General features: G+C 39.8%; 1 long non-coding RNA gene across 1 annotated transcript in view; it reads right to left on the minus strand.

Annotated features, from left to right (window-relative positions):
• Positions 1-3,419: 3,419 nt before the first annotated feature.
• LOC136389102 (uncharacterized) overlaps positions 3,420-16,459 on the minus strand; it is a 142,817-nt gene continuing 129,777 nt past the window's right edge. Inside the window, exon 4 of the long non-coding RNA XR_010748267.1 lies at positions 3,420-3,522. This is a non-coding gene — a long non-coding RNA (uncharacterized lncRNA). The remainder of the gene's footprint in view (positions 3,523-16,459) is intronic.

The raw sequence follows: 16,459 nt of genomic DNA on the forward strand, positions 1-16,459 counted from the left end.
AACCATCTTTGTATTTGAAGAAAAAAATGGAAACAAATGAAGTCACCCTCACTATGTGAAAAGAATGAAGTTGTCTTGCTGACAGATGACGGTGACCTCTACTTTTAAACTGGAATAGTCAGGCCCTGGGCAGGGTGCTCAGTGGATAAAGCGTCAACCTAGGGCTCCAGAATTTGCAAGTGCAAGCCCTGGTAAGGGTACATACAAGAAACCACAATGAGTGTACAACTAAATGAATCAACTAAGTGGAACAACAAGTTGATGCTTCTCTCCTCCCTCCCACCATCTCTCTCTCATCAATGAAAAAAATTTAAAAAACAAAAAAACCTGAACATTTAGACATTAAATGCATCAAAAGAAGGACATGAGCAGGTAAGTTCCAGGGACATGGAGAAACAGAGAATGGTGAGGGACTGAGGAGTAAGCCACAGATTTCTAAAAGTGAAGAAAGTCCTCCTCCTTATTGCTGAGTTTCAGTTCCACCCAGTGACCCAGACCACATTGTCCCAATTATAACTACTGCATGTGATGGGGTATCCAGCAACAAGATTTGATCAACATGTGCTTTGATCACATGTGTAGATATATGTTAACATATGTGCTTGCCATTTTTCCTACCTCTCCCACCCTTACCTGACTTTTTAAAGAAGGCTTTTAAAATCTCCTTTGCTGCAAAGAATGCAGAAAAAAAAAGGCCAGCAGAAAAACAAAAAAGCTGAAAGATATCTGTAAGACCAAGTTGATTGACCCCATGAATGATTGATCCAGAAAAAGGAGGAAAGAGGCACGCCACATAACTATCTTTGTAAAAGTTTAGGAGAGCTTGCCTTGGTTGTGGAAAGATACTGGGGGTGCAGTCAAAGTCAGAAGATATTAAGAAGGAGATATAGACCCTGGCTGGTTTGCTCAGTGGTAGAGCGTCAGCCTGGTGTGTGGATGTCCCAGGTTCAATTCCTGATCAAGGCACACAGGAGAAACGACCACCTGCTTCTCCATCCCTCCCCTACCCTCCTCCCATCTCTCTTCTCCTCCCATAGCCATGGCTTGATTGGTTCAAGCAAGTTAGCCTCAGGTGCTGAGGATGGCTTTGTGGCCTCTGCCTCATGTGCTAAAAAAAATGGCACAATTGCTGAGCAATGGAGCAACGCCCCAGATGTGCAGAGCATCACCCCCTAGTGGGCTTGCCAGGTGGATCCCAGTCAGGGTACATGTGGGAGTCTGTCTCTCTGCCTCCCTTCCCCTCAAAAAAGAAAAAATAATTTTTTAAAAAGAATGAAATATAGAAAGAAAAACATTTTAACAAGCATTCCTGTGTTGTCAATGATATAATGACATAAAAGTGCATTAAGATTTAAATTGCTTTTCAGTTAGGTTAAATGCAGGACGTTGATTTACAGCATGCTGAGGTGGGACACAGACTTCTAAGTTATGTAAAGGTCGCCTGCATAAAGCAAATTCCCCAGGACACAGAGGTCCATTTCCAGAAATGTCTGTTTAGAATTCTTACCGAAGAGCAAAGGAAAAAGGAAAGGGAAATAGTCTCTTTTTTTTTATATCTGAACGCAGAGGATATAAAATAAAAGTTTTGGCAGACTCTAGCTTTCCCCTTACAATTTATGCTCCCTTATAAGCATTTAACAGCAAAGGTCTTGGGAAAGATGAATGAAAAAGAAGCTCCCAGGAAAAAAGGCACACCTCGAATACCCTGAGCAGCTCCAAAAGGGAAGGAGAGGACGTCATGGTACCATCGTCACCTGCTCAAAACAGAGCAGAGTAGGCATCTGTGTTCTTTGGCTGCTTAAAATAGATCACCTAAGGAATCAACCAAAGAGTAGAAGCTAAATCAAACAGGGTAGCAGACTCGAGCATGGTATCTGAGACTGCAGAAACAAGAGAAAAATAACAGCTGCAACCAAACCAAAAAGTTTAATGGTGATTTATAAGAAATCCAAATGTATTTCCACCTTTTTATTATCAGACGGTTATTGTTTCAAGGGGACAAATGAGTACTTAACCTGTCCAAGAGCAAGAAATGTTTGGGGATAAAGAAAGCAAGCAGCCCGAGGGGGTACATGGCCAGGCATTTAAAAGTGGGGGCAAGAAGGGGGATTTTCTTTACAAAATTCTTTGTGTCTACAGTTTAAACTTATATTGTGCACATACAAGGATTAAGGCTTGGAGTGTTTTGTGGTTTTCATTCTAAAAACAAGTAATGAGCTTGTCTCTGAACAAACATTCTATCTAGTCTACTGCACAGAGGACAGAAAGCCAGGTACAATTGAAAATGCTTGCATGCTGAGCCCATGCACTGTTTTCCTGCTAGACCCAGACAGGTGGAGATTTATGGAAAAGGAGAAATTGCGTGGGAGAAAGAAATATAGCGGGACACTGGCTCTTCATTCTGTGTCCACATTCATGGAAAAGCTGAGGCCGTCTATTTTTAGACCTTAACATTCAACTGTAAAGGAAAATCCATTCTGCAGATGCATCATTGGAAGAGTTTCTTCATTCTGTTCCCTACGCTAAGGCTAAGCACAGATTACTAGCTCCATGCTGTTCAGCAGTTCCCATCAGAATGTTACAGCAAGGTACTTCCAGTGCTCTGCAAATATCAAAACTATAATAGAGTGAGTGATCTTCCTTAATCAGTACAATTAATAAGCACAGTAGGCCAATCCATGAACACACAGGGAACTCTCTTCTCCTCGTAGTTCTGAAAGAAGAATGGAAAAAGTGGTATCTAATCCCTGCAGGATTGTGACCCTGGAGAACAGATAAACCATCAGAAAGAAAAATCCTGGAGCAATTAGAACATCTTCAATATGAATTTAGGAATGCAAGAAATACCACTCTCAGTGGGGGCCAAGAATCTTCCAGGAATCACACCACCACAGGACATACAGTAAGATATTGGCATTATTTCTTCAAGCGATATGATTGTGTGAGGTTTGGATGCCTATAAATTAAATATTTTCAGAATTACTTAAAACAATGATGTCTTGGTTTCTTTTTTTTTTTTTTTTTTTTTTTTTTTTTTTTTTTTTTTTTTTTTATATAATTTTATTTTTTTAATGGGGTGACATCAATAAATCAGGATACATATATTCAAAGATAACAAGTCCAGGTTATCTTGTCGTTCAATTATGTTGCATACCCACCACCCAAAGTCAGATTGTCCTCTGTCACCTTCTATCTTGTTTTCTTTGTGCCCCTCCCCACCCCCTATCCCTCTCCCATTCCCCCCTCCCCCCCGTAACCACCACACTCTTATAAATGTCTCTTAGTTTCACTATTATGTCCCACCTACGTATGGAATAATACAGTTCCTGTTTTTTTCTGATTTACTTATTTCGCTTCGTATCATGTTATCAAGATCCCACCATTTTGCTGTAAATGTTCCGATGTCATCATTTCTTATGGCTGAGTAGTATTCCATAGTGTATATGTGCCACATCTTCTTTATCCAGTCATCTATTGATGGGCTTTTTGGTTGTTTCCATGTCCTGGCCACTGTGAACAATGCTGCAATAAACATGGGGCTGCATGTGTCTTTACGTATCAATGTTTCTGAGTTTTTGGGATATATACCCAGTAGAGGGATTGCTGGGTCATAAGGTAGTTCTATTTTCAGTTTTTTGAGGAACCACCATACTTTCTTCCATAATGGTTGTACTACTTTACATTCCCACCAACAGTGTATGAGGGTTCCTTTTTCTCCACAGCCTCTCCAACATTTGCTGTTACCTGACTTGCTAATAACAGCTAATCGAACAGGTGTGAGGTGGTATCTCATTGCCGTTTTGATTTGCATTTCTCTAATAGCTAAAGAAGATGAGCATCTTTTCATATATCTGTTGGCCATTTGTATTTCTTCCTGGGAGAAGTGTCTATTCATATCCTCTTCCCATTTTTTTATTGGATTGTTTGTTTGTTTGTTGTTGAGTTTTATGAGTTCTTTGTATATTTTGGATATTAGGCCCTTATCTGAGCTGTCGTTTGAAAAAATCATTTCCCATTTAGTTGGCTTTCTATTTATTTTGTTATCAGTTTCTCTTGCTGAGCAAAAACTTCTTAGTCTGATGTAGTCCCATTCATTAATTTTTGCCTTCACTTCTCTTGCCATTGGAGTCAAATTCATAAAATGCTCTTTAAAACCCAGGTCCCTGAGTTGAGTACCTATGTCTTCTTCTATGTACTTAATTGTTTCAGGTCTTATGTTTAGATCTTTGATCCATTTTGAGTTAATTTTTGTACAGGGGGAGAGACTGTAGTCCAGTTTCATTCTTTTGCATGTGGCTTTCCAGTTTTCCCAGCACCATTTATTGAAGAGGCTTTCTTTTCTCCATTGTGTGTTGTTGGCCCCTTTATCAAAAATTATTTGACTATATATATGTGGTTTTATTTCTGGACTTTCTATTCTGTTCCATTGGTCTGAGTGTCTATTTTTCTGCCAATACCATGCTGTTTTGATTGTCGTGGCCCTATAATAGAGTTTGAAGTCAGGTATTGAAATGCCCCCAGCTTCATTCTTTTTCTTTAGGATTGCTTTGGCTATTCGGGGTTTTTTATAGTTCCATATAAATCTGATGATTTTTTGCTCTATTTCTTTAAAAAATGTCATTGGAAGTTTGATGGGAATTGCATTAAATTTGTATATTGCTTTGGGTAATATAGCCATCTTGATTATATTTATTCTTCCTAGCCAAGAACAAGGTATATTCTTCCATCTCATTATATCTTTTTCGATTTCCCTTAACAATGGTTTATAGTTTTCATTATATAAGTCCTTTACATTCTTTGTTATGTTTATTCCTAAGTATTTTATTTTTTTTGTTGCAATCGTGAAGGGGATTGTTCTTTTGAGTTCCTTCTCAGTTGTTTCATTGTTGGCATATAGAAAGGCTATTGACTTCTGTATGTTAATTTTGTATCCTGCGACCTTACTGTATTGGCTTATTGTTTCTAGTAGTCTTTTTGTGGATTCTTTGGGGTTTTCGATGTATAGTATCATATCATCTGCAAAAAGTGATACCTTTACTTCTTCTTTTCCGATATGGATGCCTTTTATTTCTTTGTCTTGTCTGATTGCTCTGGCTAGAACCTCTAGTACCACATTAAATAAGAGTGGAGAGAGTGGACAACCCTGTCTTGTTCCTGATTTAAGGGGGAAAGCCTTCAGTTTAGTGCCATTTAATATGATGTTAGCTGATGGTTTATCATATATGGCCTTTATCATGTTGAGATATTTTCCTTCTATACCCATTTTGTTGAGAGTCTTAAACATAAAATTGTGTTGTATTTTATCAAAAGCCTTTTCTGCGTCTATTGATAAGATCATGTGGTTTTTGTTCTTTGTTTTGTTGATATGGTGTATTACATTAACCGTTTTACGTATGTTGAACCATCCTTGAGATTCTGGGATGAATCCCACTTGATCATGATGTATTATTTTTTTAATATGTTGTTGTATTCGATTTGCTAGTATTTTGTTTAGTATTTTAGCATCTGTATTCATTAGAGATATTGGTCTGTAGTTTTCTTTTTTTGTGCCATCCTTGCCTGGTTTTGGTATGAGGGTTATGTTGGCTTCGTAAAATGTGTTTGGAAGTATTGCTTCTTCTTCAATTTTTTGGAAGACTTTGAGTAGAATAGGAACCAAGTCTTCTTTGAATGTTTGATAAAATTCGCTGGTATAGCCGTCTGGGCCTGGACTTTTATTTTTGGGGAGGTTTTTAATGGTTTTTTCTATTTCTTCTCTACTGATAGGTCTGTTTAGGCTTTCTGTTTCTTCTTGACTCAGTCTAGGAAGGTTGTATTTTTCTAGGAATATATCCATTTCTTCTAGGTTGTTGAATTTAGTGGCATAAAGTTTTTCATAGTATTCTACAATAATTCTTTGTATATCTACGGTGTCCGTGGTGATTTCTCCTCTTTCATTTTGGATTTTGTTTATATGAGTTCTTTCTCTTTTTTCCTTGGTAAGTCTTGCCAAGGGTTTGTCAATTTTGTTGATCTTTTCAAAGAACCAGCTCCTTGTTCTATTAATTTTTTCTATAGTTTTTCTGTTCTCTAATTCATTTATTTCTGCTCTGATTTTTATTATCTCCTTTCTTCGGCTGGTTTTGGGTTGTCTTTGTTCTTCTTTTTCTAGTTCCTTAAGGTGGGAAGTTAAGTGGTTCACTTGGGCTCTCTCTTGTTTGTTCATATATGCCTGAAGTGATATGAACTTCCCTCTTATCACTGCTTTTGCTGCATCCCATAGATTCTGATATGTCGTATTGTCATTTTCATTAGTCTGTATATATCTTTTGATCTCTGCACTTATTTCTTCTTTGACCCATTCATTTTTTAAAAGTATGTTGTTTAGTTTCCACATTTTTGTGGGATTTTTTTCCTCTTTTTTGCAGTTGAATTCTAGTTTCAAGGCTTTATGATCAGAAAATATGCTTGGTACAACTTCAATTTTTCTGAATTTGCTGATGTTGTTTTTGTGGCCCAACATATGGTCAATTCTTGAGAATGATCCATGTACACTGGAGAAAAATGTATACTCAGTCACTTTGGGATGAAATGTCCTGTAGATGTCTATCATATCCAGGTGCTCTAGTGTTTTGTTTAAGGCCACTATGTCTTTGTTGATTCTCTGTTTGGATGACCGATCTAGAGCCGTCAGCGGTGTATTGAGGTCTCCAAGTATGATTGTGTTTTTGTCAGTTTTTGTTTTAAGATCAATAAGTAGCTGTCTTATATATTTTGGTGCTCCTTGGTTTGGTGCATATATATTAAGAATTGTTATGTCTTCTTGATTCAGTGTCCCCTTAGCCATTATGAAATGGCCATTTTTGTCTCTGAGTACTTTTCCTGCCTTGTAGTCAGCATTATCCGATATGAGTATTGCTACACCTGCTTTTTTTTGGATGTTATTTGCTTGGAGTATTGTTTTCCAGCCTTTCACTTTGAATTTGTTTTTATCCTTGTTACTTAGATGAGTTTCCTGTAGGCAGCATACAGTTGGATTTTCTTTTTTAATCCATTCTGCTACTCTGTGCCTTTTTATTGGTGAGTTTAATCCGTTTACATTTAGTGTAATTATTGATACTTGTGGGTTCCCTATTGCCATTTTATATCTTGCTTTCTGTTAGTTTTGTGTCTTGTTTGATCCTTCTCTTTTGTTTTTCTATCTTTTGTTTTTATTTGGTTGTATTCCATACATCTTTCCACTGTTGCTATCTTTTTTATCTCATGTGCTTCTGTGGTGGTTTTTTCAATGGTGGTTACCTTTGAATAATGAAAAGGGTCCCTACCCTGTTCATTGTAGCGAACTATTTTGTGAGTACTTTTGCACTCCATCGTCCTTTGCTACTGTTAATCTCCATCTTCTCCCCCTCTTTCTTTTTGTTGTTGTCACAGTTTAAATTTGGTTTTATTGTGTTCTTCTTGGAGCTTTTACTTGTGGCTCTGTTTTTTTTTGTTCTTTGTATCTGATTGGAGAACCCCCTTTAGTAATTCCTGGAGTGGGGGTTTTCTGATGATAAATTCCCTCATCTTTTCTGTATCTGTGAATGTTTTTATTTCTCCTTCATATTTGAAGGATAGCTTTGATGGGTATAGTATTCGTGGCTGAAAGTTCCTCTCTTTCAGGACTTTAAATATTGGGGTCCACTCTCTTCTAGCTTGTAGAGTTTCTGCTGAGAAATCTGATGATAATCTAATGGGCCTTCCTTTATATGTTGTATTCTTCTTTTCCCTGGCTGCCTTGAGAATTTTTTCTTTGCTGTTGGTTTGTGTCAATTTCATTATGATATGCCTTGGAGTAGGTTTGTTGGGGTTAAGAAAACTTGGAGTTCTGTTTGCTTCTTGAACTTGAGGCTTTAGTTCTTTCCACAGGCTTGGGAAGTTCTCATCTATTATTTGTTTGAGTATGTTCTCCATTCCATTTTCTCTCTCTTCTCCCTCTGATATACCTATTATTCTTATGTTATTCTTTTTGATGGAGTCAGATAATTCTTGTAGGGCTATCTCATTTTTTTTAATTTTTGAGTCTCTTTCTTCTTCTCTCTGTTGTGCCTCAAGTTGCTTGTCTTCTATTTCACTAATCCTCTCTTCTATCTGACCTGTTCTATTAGCTAAGCTTGTTACTTCGTTTTTCAGCTCGTGAATTGAGTTTTTCATCTCTGTTTGATTTGTTTTTATAGTTTCAATTTCCTTGGACATATATTCTTTGTGTTCATTGAGTTGTTTTCTGAGCTCCCTAAATTGCCTTTCTGTGTTTTCTTGTATATCTCGGAGGATTTTTAGGATTTCTATCTTGAATTCTCTGTCATTTAGCTCCAAGGTTTCCAATATATTAAATTTTTTCTCCATAGATTTTTCCTCATCTAATTGTGTTACCTCTCTTTCTTTTGTATCCATGATATTCGATTTTCTCTTCCTTAATGGCATCTGAGGGTGGTTTTGTTGATAATATTAATGAGATTTAATAAAGAATAAAAAATTTAAAAAAAAATAATAAAAAAAATCGAAAAAAGTTGTTTTTTTTTTTAAAAAAAATTAAGAATGAAATAAAGAAAAATAAAATAAAATAAAAATTAAAAAAAAAAAAAAAAAAAAAAAAAAAGGAAATTATTCCCCCCCTCCTTTTTTCCTCTCCTCTCCTCTCCCCTCTTTCTTGTTAAAATCTTGTGGTGGACTGTGAATTATAACAAACAATGCCTGTGATGGAGGGCCTGAATTGGGGAAAAGTAATAAAGGGGCAAACAAAACAAAACAAAACAAAAAAAACAAAAAAAAAAAAAAGAAAAAAGAAGAAAAAAAAAAAAAAAAAAAAAAAAAAGAGCGTATGGACCCACAAAAAGCAAATAAGGAAAAAATTTGGGTCAAGAATAAAATGATTTGCTTTTAGGTGTTGGTTTTCTAAGAGTTATGATGAGAGGATTAAGAGGAAAACGGAAAAGTGGGGGGACAAATGAAAAAATTACTATTGTATTTAGTGGAACAAGAACTAGATAATATGGAGAGCCAGGGATGGGAGCACTGCTAGTGAGTTAAAAAGGTGAAGTAAAAACCCCCCAGAATGCCACAAACATAAGTTTGAGTCCCAGATAAGATAATTTGTTTGTTATTGAGGTTTGAGTGAGAGGAGATGTAAAGGAGATAGGAAGAAACTAATATAGAGGGAGAAAAGAAAGAGAGAGAGAGAGAAAAAAAAGAGGGAACCACTAAAAGAAGAAAAAAGAAAGGGGAGAGAGAGAGAGAGTTAAGGGTTTTGGAGTGCAACCCTCATAGAGAGAAAGGAAGAGAAGAGAAAAGATAATGGGAGATGTAACACTTATGGGTAGTGTAGTTCAAGGAGAGGAGAGAGTAAGACCGGTAGAGAGTTAATCGGCCAAATTGGAGGAGGAAAAAAAAAGTATCAAGAATGAAGATAAGAGAAACAAACGAACAAATATAATAAAATGGGATAGGTTATAAAGTCTGCAGATTATTCTTGATTTTGAGAGGTTATCTTCTTGCTTTTTCTTTTCTCTCCCTCTTCCTGGTCGGTGACTCTGTACCCCGGGTTTTGCCCCTTTGCCACGCTCAGGTGGAGGTTTGCAGTTGATAAGTCTCTATGGCAATGTCATGTATTGTGCTTTAGTCTCGTTGGCAGTCTAGGCTATTAGCATTTATAGGCTCCGACAGTGAGAGAGTCCGTGTTCCTAGAGCCTTTCTCCTAGTCTTTCCTTCCTCAATTAGTAGCCTGATAATCCAGCTATGGGGTTGCTGCTGCCTCTGCCTGGATAGTAAGAGGCTCAAAGAGCTGGCAACTCCCCACTCTATTTCCACTCAGCACAGGGCTCTGGGTAAGGCTCAGTCAGTCAGAGCTGCTAGCATAATCAGGCGGGCTTTCCGGCCATTCAAAGACCTCTGGCTCTGCCACTCTGTCCGGTAACACAGGCGGGTGCCCACTTCCGGGGCGCTTGGAGGAAACTCTCACTCACTGGCTGCGCGCGCAGACCAGGATATCCGGCCAGCAGTCTCACGCTCTGAGTGAAACCCCCAACCGCAGGGAAAAGTTGCAGCGTTGGAATTGAGTCTCGCTCCGTCCCCGTGCGCGGCTTTTGCAAGGCGCTGGGGCGGCCCGAGATTCCGCTTTCGGCCCACACAAAGGCCCCTGACTCTGCTCCTCTATGCGATAACACGAGCGCGCACTGCCGGGGCACTCGGAGGAATCGCTCACTCCTTATCTGCGCGCGCAAACCAGGATATGAAACACCCTCCGGCACGGAAAATCTCCACCGTTGGAATTAGTTCTCACTCCCTCCCGTGCGTGGCTTTCCCAGGGCGCTGGGGCTGCCCAGAGACTCTGCCCTCAGCCCACAGAAAGGCCTCTGACCCTGCCTCTCCGTGAGGCAACACGGGCACTGACTCCCGGGGCCTAGGAAGAAATCTCTCGCCCACTAACTGCGCACCAGCCAGGAGACCGGGTAAAATGGCCGCGCCGCTTGTCTTTCTTTGTTTGGGTTTGGCGCGAGTGTTAGCTTGTATTGCCCGGGTTGCCACAGGATCAGATTTTCCTCGGCTTGGATCTCCGTGCCACAGCCTGGTTCGGCCGTTTGTTTCGCGGCCTGGATGTATTCACCCCCTTTGCCCGCCTCAGTTTCTATATTCACAGTTACCAGAGAAAGCCGCCCTGTTTAGGTTAGTGAGGAAGGCGGAGGATTTCTTACTCCCTATTTCCTTCGGGGTTTGGTTATATATTTAGCCAATTTTTCACTCAATCATACCTTTGGGTGTATTGCGAAGCATCTGGAAGCTCCAAGTATAGGTTTTTCTGTTTCTGGTTGAAGATCTTGTTGAGTTTTGGGGGAGATTTATCGGTATCGCTTTCTACCCCGCCATTACTCTGACGTCATCCTCTGATGTCTTGGTTTCAAGTGGAATCATCCATTCAGAACCTGAAGTTCTGTCCTTCCTGGAATACTAATTCCAGGGAGACAGATCTGCTGGATTTGAAAATCACAGTTGATGAACACTGTTTGGAGGAATACCCAATTAAGTCATCTTTATTCATATAACACCTTTAAATATAAGATCCGCCTCTGAGTGACCACTCAGTATAAATTCATCTCCATTCCTGGAAAAAGAATAACAGATGACAACAGGGTCCTACTGGAAAGAACCACCTCTCTGCAGCCATAACCCTCGATGACCATCAGCATGGAAGCTTCCAGCTATCTCTCTGAAAGAGCCCAGAGCTGTGACCACAGTAGAACTACAAAAAAAATGGCCAGGAATGTCTGAATACTATCATCATCCTTACCATAACTTGCCAAGGATTGAAGTCAAACACTGGGGTTACACAATATCAAGTGATCAATCAAAAGAACCCCCTCAGTTTGCCCATGATAAAAGTGATAACGGATGACTCCAAACCTAAAATAGGCATTTTTATCCAGTATCAGTGGATTTAGAAATTATCTGCTTATATAAAAAAATTACAGTTTAGGTCTATTAGTAGGAAAAACTTAAGTTTGAGGGACAAGATGAAATAAATTTGTAACATAGGAAATGCAGTGCTCTGTGACAGTACAATAGTCTCAACTCACTCTTAAACAAATGTCACTTTGCTAATAAACATGTTGCAACCAGGTTGGCAATGACAGTATGAGAAACCTTCTGAATTTACCTGGCTTTGTATATTAAATGGTTTTCCATAGGGAAGAACAGTGGGTACAAAAGCATGAGAATTTACTTGGTGTTGGACATTTGCCTTAAGCACAGTTTGCAAAGAAAAGCCAGTGTGTATGGAAAAACAATAATCTAGTCAGAAGCAAGCTCCTGTGTGTTTTGCAATCAAAGGTTTAGTTGCAAGTTCTAACTTGCTTGCCAACATTACAAAGAGCTTTAAAAGTTAAAGCAACAGTGATGATAAAGTCCACATGTTGGCTGACCTGTTTGTTCCTTGTCCTTGTTGGAAGAGCAACGGGAGTAAAGGTAGGCATGAGGGTGGGTTAGCATAGGAAGTCACGCAGTATTGGATTTGCAATTGGTCGGTTCTTGTACTTCCATTAAATAAGGACTGATGTGGTACTTGGAATAACACTAGAAACATCTCTCTGGCACTCCTGAACAGGAGTCATTTGACCTTGAACTATCCCATGACACAAGTGAAGAAATAACAAGACCCTGTAGGACCTGGGTAACAGTGTGAGATGTAGTGGGTGGATAATTATTTTGGAGGTGAGATTTGAGGATAGTAACTTCAGACAGGTTAACCTCTCTGTTTTGGATGCCTTGAGACAGAGCCTGACCCCCAGACTTCGTGGGCTTGTTGTGATGACCACCAGGGACAATGTGGGTGGGAACACTTTCAAATGAAATAGCCCTCTGCATATGCAGATCTCACTATGACTGTCATTGAGCCTTGACCTTGAATCCTAATTCTTGGGCATTAGTCTTGAAAGAGTCTATTCCCAATAGCATATTCAACCCAGCCTCCTGGGTACTCTTCTTGCTCCTGGCTTCACTTGGCACACTCGGGCTCCATACTTCCCAGCCCAGAGAGCTCACCTGAAAGGCAGAGAAGGTGACTGAACTCCTCTGTTACGTAGACATCCCTCTTGCTAGGCTGCCCTATGGAATTCCAGCTGCAACACGAGGTAGACAGGAGGAAGAACCCTGGGGAAGGAAACATGGAAGGATGCCTTGGGCAGGGCTCCATTTCTTCCTGTAGCGTCCACAACACCTGATTCCCATAGTATGTAGTGGAACAGGTGGATAAATGAGTGGACCACAGATAATGTAGTACTATAGTAATGCCCTCAAACAAAACCTGTGATTGGGTTATTATAATAAAGGTGGGTGACTATGAACGTTCAATGACTATTGATTCTCACAAATGTCCATGCTGTTCTCCTCATTTCTCACACTCTTTACAGTTCTGTTGACCAGGTGACTACCTCCGGACAATGACATCAGAGTGGCAGTGACATGTCTGGGCAGAATGACCTTGGGGTCACAAGATGGTAGAGCCACAAGATGGAAACAGCAGCATTTAGAACCCTTAAACGATGGTTCTGTTCCCAACAGTTGTTTTTTTCTTTGCAGAATGTGAAATGCTTACTGCCTCTTTGTCCTCAGCCCTGAGCCCTATTTGAAGGCAATAGAAAAAGTCATCCAGCTACAGATGTTACTGCCTGTGTCTCATCTGGGCATCTGCACAGAAGGCCACTGACTCAGCAAATCCATGCAGCCACAAAGACTATAGCCTGTAAGATTGTAACCAAGTGTGCGTGCATGTTTCCTATCATGATAGCTTTCTCCTATTCAACCTCTGTGTTTCCTCTCTCCAACTGTGACATCCTCAGTCTGGACTGTAGATCTCACAATCAGGTACTCATGTACAAAGTTCAATATGTAACACTTTATTAACTAAACTACACAAAGCAATAACAAGCTGACAATGACAGCAACGTAAATTCTGAGAGGTTCCTATAGGCCTGGTCAAAACAATGTTTTTCATCGTGCTTTACTAGCAGCTACATGACTTTAAAATTTATTTTTTATCAAAGACCTGGAGCCAGTTGGACTGCACGGTGCTTTGAGTTCTTTTTTTGGTCAACATTATATATGGTTTCCTATTTTCTTTGCTTCTCATGGTGTCACAAAGTACCATAGTGAGAGGTTGTGGTGTGTGCTTTGAGGAAGGAACACGTGCCTGAGTTCCTTGCAAGTGTTTTTCTGTAACTGAGGTTTCGTAGCACAAAGCCATATAAAGTATAAATGCCAACTTATAACAATTTCACCCACACACTATATTTAAGCAAGACATAGTTATTAAATAAAATGAGACTACAGAAACAGCTTTACTGCTTGGGGGGGGGGGGGGGCGGGATGTATGCTTTCGGAACAGTGAACCCACAATAGCACAGCTGACAACTTCAAATAAAGGCCACAATCCAGTGAGCCTGTAACTCAATTTTACCTAGGCTGGGTGTACTGTTTCACATCATGGATAGAGTTTCTTTACTGCTTTTAATGGTGGCCTGTAGAAGCCTTCTTCCTGTAATTAGTATAATGCAGGATATAAGAGTGGAAATAAAAGACTTTTCCCCTATTCACCTAGGCAATGAAAAATTTTAAAATCATAAATAGCCCCAAGGTTAAATAGAGGTCACACACATTATCCCAGACTCTATAATTATGCTTATGTTTTGAGAGAATTTCCTGCTCGAAAAAAATTTTTTCTGGTTGGATCGCATGTTAAAAAGACCCCGTTCATTGTCTACCTTCAAATACATGGCCTTGGAAGAAAATCTCAACTGCTAGGGACCTACCTGACATGCTCTAGGAGGCCTTCTCATCTTGGTGGAAGTCAGGGTGCTTTCTGAAGACCTTGGCCATTAGTGCCGGACCCTCAATAACCTCACTTTGGGTCGTGCTCATGCCTCCTTCAGGTTATCAGTGCATTTGTGCTCCCTTGTTGCTCTGTGTAACCCTAACCTGTGAGCTCCCTGCACAAAACTGTGCCTCTAACTTTCTGCATCCTCTAGCCAATGGTACATGGCAGGCCCTGGTCGGTTGGCTGAGAGGTAAAGCGTCAGCCCAGCATGTAAAAGTCCTCAGTTCAATTCCCAGTCAGGGCACACATCTGCTTCTCCACCACCCCTCCTTCTCTTTCACTCTCTCTCTCTTTCCCCACTCCCACAGCCATGGCTCAAATGGTTCAAGTAAGTTGGCCCCAGGCACTGAGGATGGCTCCATGGCCGCATCTCAGGCATTAAAAATAGCCCAGTTGTCAAGCAATGGAGCAGCAGCCCCAGATGGGCAAAGCATCACCCAGTAGGGGACTTGCCAGGTGGATAAGCAGTCAGGGCACATGCTGGAGTCTGTCCCTCGGCCTCCCCACCTTTTACTTAATAAAAAAATGGTTCTTGGTTTATAGCAATAACTTAAAAAAACTTTAAAAAATATGGTAACTATGTATGTTTCTTTGTGACCTTTCTAGATAAGTAACTAATGTGATAGATTATTTAAAGTTATAACAATTTAATAGATAGATTTCATGTATTACTTACCGGCAATGAATTTAATTTCAAAAAAACTGAAAAGATCCCAGTAGCCCGAAAAAAATACATTGCCACATGTCGACCAAAGCTGGAAATTCCCATTCACCTTGTACTTCTTTGTGCTAGATGTGTTATCTGTTAGCAATAGAATACTCCCAGGAAGATTACTGCATTGAATTATTATCACTTAACAAGGAATGAATGAGGAATTTTGAAGAAACAGGTGTGGTAAAATAATTTGGAAACTGAATTTCTGAGAAGAGGAGGCAATAAAAAGAAGGAAAAGGCAAGGGAATGACAGTTTGAGGGAACAAAGGACTTTCATCCATTTTTTTTTTTAATGAGTAGTATTTCTGCCCTAGTAATTCCAGAGAACCTCAATCTTCACCAAAAACTAAGCCCCTTGTTTAATAGCCCTTTGGAATATTACATGTAGGAAGATGCAAAGTTATCTAGAGCATATCTTAGAAAATAATTACCTACGATTGAATGTCGACTGTGTCCTACGTATATATTTTTCTTACTCAACCCTCAAACAGATCAATGTCCAGAGCTCCCATCTTTAGATGAAGAGTCAAAGGCTCAGAGAGATTAAACAGTAATTGGAAAAACAGAAATTTCAACCACATCATATCTGCTAGGTCATCGACTTCCACACCACCCACCAACAAGCAAGCCCAAATGCAATGCTGCCTGTACAACTGTAAATAGGATTCTGTGTGGTTCTAATTCAAATGAGTGCTTTTCCGTAGGTCTGCTGGTCCTGACTCAGTGATTCCATGAAATTATATACTACCCTCATACAGAACACCTTTTCAGAAGAGACCCAAAGAGAAAGTGGCATTAATATTAATATAAATAAATATTTTCTGAAACTGAGAAAGCCAGACCTACGGAAGGCTTGCACTGAATGTGTGGCTTGGTGCTTAGCACATTCGTGCTTAATGACCTAAGCAATTCATGGTCTCTGCCCCCGGTCGGTTCAGCCCATTCCCAGCAGCCTAGATCATGCTGGTGGGGAGTATCTAGTCATTAGAGTTGGAAATGGGCTCAGCACCTCGTATGAGCCAAATTATGACTTCATGCAAGGACCTTTTTTTTTTCCTGGTTTGTTTGTTTCTGTAGCTGTAATGATACATTAAAAAAGAAAAAAATGTAATGGGATCGTTCAGTTCAACAATGGCCTTGTAACACCTCTTCTTGCAAAAGTCCCCATGCAAAGTAGGCACCAGGGGACAGGCAGATAAATTTCAAAAATGTGCCTTCAAGGAACTTATCAAGCTCTTGGCACAAATGTTAAAGGGAAAATGGGCCCCATGGACCTTCCAGCATGAAAATGGGGAGCGCTCCACTTCCTGAGGGAAAAAGAGAGCTCTTGTCCATATTGAGAGAATGTCTTTGTCTTCTAT

This window comes from Saccopteryx leptura, chromosome 1 (genome assembly GCF_036850995.1).
Source record: "Saccopteryx leptura isolate mSacLep1 chromosome 1, mSacLep1_pri_phased_curated, whole genome shotgun sequence".
Classification (NCBI taxonomy): domain Eukaryota; kingdom Metazoa; phylum Chordata; class Mammalia; order Chiroptera; family Emballonuridae; genus Saccopteryx; species Saccopteryx leptura.